This window comes from Panicum virgatum, chromosome 9N (assembly GCF_016808335.1).
Source record: "Panicum virgatum strain AP13 chromosome 9N, P.virgatum_v5, whole genome shotgun sequence".
NCBI classification, from domain to species: Eukaryota; Viridiplantae; Streptophyta; class Magnoliopsida; order Poales; family Poaceae; genus Panicum; species Panicum virgatum.
Window position 1 is genome coordinate 58,427,856 of NC_053153.1, and position 5,158 is coordinate 58,433,013.

Below are 5,158 nucleotides of genomic sequence, written 5' to 3' on the forward strand. Positions count from 1 at the left end.
GAGTATCAGATGTTTCAGGGCTTGGTTCGCTCGGTTTCTCAGCTGCATCTGCACTCGGGAAACTGGCAGTCGGGGTCTCGATCAATCCAATTACAGGGGAATCGGGGGCTGATCGACTAGTTTCTTTCGAACCACTCGACACCTAGTTACGGAAGTCTTGGATTTGATCTTTTTCATGCGCCGAAAGATGTTGGACCCTAGCCAAGCAAGATTCTGAATAAGAAAGCTGAGGCAAATGGGATACAATCAACAAAATATTATATACTTACTCGCCGGCATCGAGATGAGGAACTTTCCTCTGCAATATTGATCCAGGAGCCACCTTTCGTTTCTTGCTGTCCTCAGAATCAGCATTTGCAGAAGTCGGAGGCATACAATACTAGGATTTATAATTCTTCTACAGAAAGAAGCCAATACTTATTTAGAAGATCAAAACTGGTTAACTACAAGTACTCGACATGGTATCCAAAGCACGTACCCAGGCATTCTCGGGAGGATTTTGTGCCGAGAAGAGTGTTGGAAGCGTCAAAGACATGTCAAAGTTATCGAGGACTTTGCAACATCTCTTTATTACTTCAGACTGTGCCAATGGTTCGGAGGACATCCTAGTGGGATCCTGTGTACCTTCATATCTAAAGTCAGGATGCTTTCGCAGCTGGAGAGGCTGCGTCCGGCGACTGATAAATGAGAAGACCACATGATCTCCAGTGACTCTTTTTTTCTTAATAATGTCAATCGCACGAAGAATGGCTTCAACTTGCTTGCCATCAGGTCCTTTACTTGACCAGCTCTCCTGGACTTGGGGGGCACCAGCAGTCCTTTCTGGAAGAGGGGATTCAAAGTTCCCAACATGGAACCAGAATTTCTTCCACTCGGCTCCTTGACCTGATGGATCATAAGCCAAGTACTCGCCTCGGTTCTCAGGGTGGAGTACCAATTCACATCCCCCGACGACGGCGGGATTGGCGGAATTGGGGATTGGAACAAGAAAGAAGAAATGTTGGAAAAGATGGAAATGGGGGAGAAGTCCAAGGAATGCCTCACAGAAATGAGTGAAAATTGAAAGATGCAAGATGGACTGGGGAGTGAGATGGTGTAATTGAATTCCCCAAAACTGAAGAAGTCTACAGAAAAAATTCTGACACGGGAAGAGTGAGACCACGTTATATAAAATCACGAAACATAATGGTCTCAAGGGTACCTTCCATGGGGTAATCTTCTCCTTCACCAGTGCGCCATTGGCTCACGCCCTGCTCTTGGAGGAGACCCATATTTTCCAACTCCCGGACCAATGATTTTCACATCTTACTTTTACGCCAACTTGTGGACATATTGGCGATAGTTCCCTCATCAACTTTGGATTTGTTCTTCTTGGGAGCCATCTCAAAGTCACGAGTTTTGCCTCGGGGGCTACGAGAGGGGCTTTTGGATTTTGACTGAAAAGAGACAAATGTGAAATCTGAGTTTGACGGCGGCCAGGAGTTCAAGAGGTGAAACCCTTGGAAGTTTTCAACCGGCTTTATACGGTCTTCAGGGGCAATTTTGTGAATATTTGGGATGCCAACGGATTCTCTCCTTCTCAGGGAAGTTTTCAGTTGTTGCCACGAGTTTACATTGATTCTTAAATCTAAATGGAGGGATTTAAATTCAAGACTCGGGGGCTACGGAATATATGTATCAGAGATTTATTTTTCAAATTTATTGCAAAATAAAGAAGAAGAAAAGATTGAAGTGACCCTCAGTCTGATTCTACGATTCAACCTAAGGCTCGGGGGCTACTCCATATGGAGCGCGAGTACTTCGCGCACCATATATGATCAAGATTTCGGGGCTTGAGCACCTCACAGCCTCGAAGCAAACGGAAGTACTTGAAGAACTACTCAACATATCTGAAGGAAGAGTCAGAAGAAACCAGAAGGATGTTTTGACTACTCGAAGGACTCGAAGACGCCCAGCCGAGTACTCGACGCCTGTAGGACACGGCTACGAAGAGCTCGGGGGCTTGTCAGATTCGGGGTAGCGGGACTGCTTACAGACATATAATGTTCTAGAGTAAGGGATAGCTCATGGATGTACCTTATCTCTTTTGTAACTACCCGAATGGGCATAGAACTAGCTGCAGTACAAGGAAACTATCCGATCGTGTTGTAGAAGGACTCGAACTGTACTCAGCTAGGACTTTCCATGTAACCCTGTCCCCGCGGATATATAAGGGCGGGCAAGGACCCCCTCGAAACACATCTACACCTAAGACAATACAAACCACCACATAGGACATAGGGTATTACGCAACTCGCGGCCCGAACCTGTCTAAATATTTTGTGTTCCTTGCACCATCGAGTTCCAGAGCCGTCGATCCCTACCTACAAACCCTACTGCTAAGGGTATCCCTGAGCAGGCTTGGCGGTAAACACCGATAGCGGTACTGTTGACGGTCGTTAAGTACGAAATATGACCGTCAACTATACTCATAAAAGAGGAAAAACTATACCCCTTACTCGCATATTTGTATCACTAACCTAGCTCCTGAAGGCAATTGATGATGATTCCATGTTTAGAGATGGCGGAAACCGACCTCTCAAGCTATAAAAGGGGCCTCCCACCACTCTCACCACACACACCACTTGAAATCCTCTTTCTCTACACTCTCTTGTGACTTGTACTCCTTAGGGTAGTGGAGCTAGGCTAGTACTTCATCTCTTTAGCGAATCCAGTCGTTCTCGGGGTTGGCGAGCAATCCTCGGCTTCTGGTATGGCTTTGTATTTCGACTTTTCTTTATGTTGTTCATATCGAGTTCGTTCTTGGTATATCTTGCTATGTTCGTAGCTTGCTTAGCCTTGATCAGTGCTTATTCAAGTTATAGTAGTTGCTTGCTTGGACCATGTGATCTGGTCAAGGATATCGGTTCATTGTGCTTTCGGGCTTGCCTTAGTATCTTACCTGACCATTCGAAGGGCGGGGGACCCGGGGGTGCTAGGGTAGTGACCTCATATGCGGGCATGGTGCCCGGGTATGCGGGATCCTTCAGATATGACGGTGCTCCACGGTGTGACTAGGGTAGACCGCAGGTGGTGACAGCCCTGTCGATCCGCCGGGAAGCTGCTTCTCGGTTAGCGTACTCCCCAATGTTCGAGTACGGTGTAGGAGTTCATGCAAAGATGAAACGGGATTGGATGTTCTCCAGTGCGGGTCATTCTCCCCAATATCCCTAATTTTCCGGCACCTGCAGCTCTAAGCAATGTGGCTAATGTAACTTATCTTCTAACATGAATAGTATACTAGGAATCTTTACCTATGCTTCCACTAACCATAGGATTGCTTGTTTATTTTTTATTCATGAGAGTTGGATGTTCTGTGTGTGTCACATTACCCCTGATTATCCATTATTTATCACTTACCCCTGTATAGTCAGTGGTCTTCATCTTACTTCATACGTGTCATGGTTATGGAACTAAGTAAATAAACTTTACATAACCTAGCCATCCCTTGGGAAAATATAAATAATGACACCCTGAATACTTCTGGGTGAAATGCTACAACGGTATATCCGTGCGCTTGCGGATCTTTCTATAAACATTAAGACATACCAACACGGCATTTCTGGCGATGTTGCTAGGAACAAACCACTCCTAGTGGCGACGCTAAGAAATGTCAACAAGCATTTCTGGTGCCATTGCCAGGGATGGCACTAGGTGTAAAGTATATTTACAAAGTACATAAACATGGAAATATGAGTAAGAGGTAGCTACTGCTTATACAGGCTAATGTGTTTATCTTTTTGTTTTCTCCTGATTGGATGAAAACATGATAGTGTATGTCTGGTTTCTCCTGGCCGACAAATTTTGTTGAAAATCCCGAGAAGCTTGTGAGAAGGGTCCGAGCTCGCGTCATCCCTCCTCCGCTCTCGCAGTTGACAAGTGAACCAGCTTCCCAAGCACCATCAATCACCAACCTCATGGCTGAGAAGACTCTCCGCGACTTCTCCGTCCCCTCAGCTGCCAATGTGGCAACTGGACCCAACATTGATGTTGGGGACGTGAATTTTGAGCTGAAGTCCAGCCTCATAAACATGGTGCAGGCTATCCAATTCTGTGGCAAGCCAAATGAGGACGCTAACGCCCATCTCCAGAACTTCCTGGAGTTATGCAAGACCGTAACCATACGGGGCGTTACGGCTGACACCATCAGGCTCCACCTGTTTCCTTTCTCCCTCCTGAGGAAAGCAAAATAGTGGTTTTATCAAAACAAGGAAGCCGTCAGCATGTGGGACAAATGTTCCACGGCGTTCCTCGCTAAATTCTTCCCGTTGGGCAAAACAAATACCCTGCGTGGAAGAATTTTAAGTTTCCAGCAGACAGGGATGGAATCCCAGAAGCTTGGGAGAGACTGTAAGAATATATACTCGCCTGTCCTCATCATGGGATGGACGAGTGGCTCGTGCTTCAAATCTTCTACAATGGGCTAACGACAACATCCAGAGCCCATCTCGATGCTGCTGCTGGAGGAGCCTATCTGGACCTGACAATTGCCAAGGCTACAGCCTTAATAGAAAAGATGGTCTCCAACCAGGGCTGGAACGAGGAACGTTCCCAGCCCAGAACCAAGGGCGGAATGCATACCGTCAAGGAGACGGACATGCTCGCCGCCAAGATGGACCTCCTAATGAAGAAGCTTGATGAAGGGAACTGGAAATAATGGCTGTTCCCGTCCATGCCATGAACTCGTACTTAATGTGCGAGGTTTGTGGTGACGGTGGACACTCAGGGAATGACTGCCCCGAGACCCGTGAAGACACAGCCTACATCAACAACAATAACACCGGGTTCCGTCCACAAGGAGGCAAGGGATGGGGTCAAACACGCCCATCATTCCAAGGAGGAGGTAACAACTTTAACTCAAATTTCAATTCGAATTTCAATTCGAACCAACCCTCCTTGAGAGATCTAGTCTTTGGCCAAGCTAAAATCAACGAATCTTTAAACAAGAAGCTTGCTTCCAATGATAAAATTTTAGAAGGTATAAATGCCAAAGTTGAAATTATTTCTTCTGCTCATAAAAACCAATTAAGTTTCAACAAAATGATAGAAACTCAACTTGCTCAAATCGCTGCTGCTGTTCCTGTCTCTGAGAACGGGAAGATCCCGAGGCAACCCGAAT

At 46.2% G+C, this 5,158-nt stretch overlaps 1 non-coding gene across 1 annotated transcript; it reads right to left on the minus strand.

Moving 5' to 3' along the window:
- Positions 1-4,322: 4,322 nt before the first annotated feature.
- On the minus strand, positions 4,323-4,425 carry LOC120693627. Its single transcript, XR_005683085.1, has one exon. It is a non-coding gene; the product is annotated as a small nucleolar RNA R71 (small nucleolar RNA).
- Between the last annotated feature and the right edge of the window lie 733 nt (positions 4,426-5,158).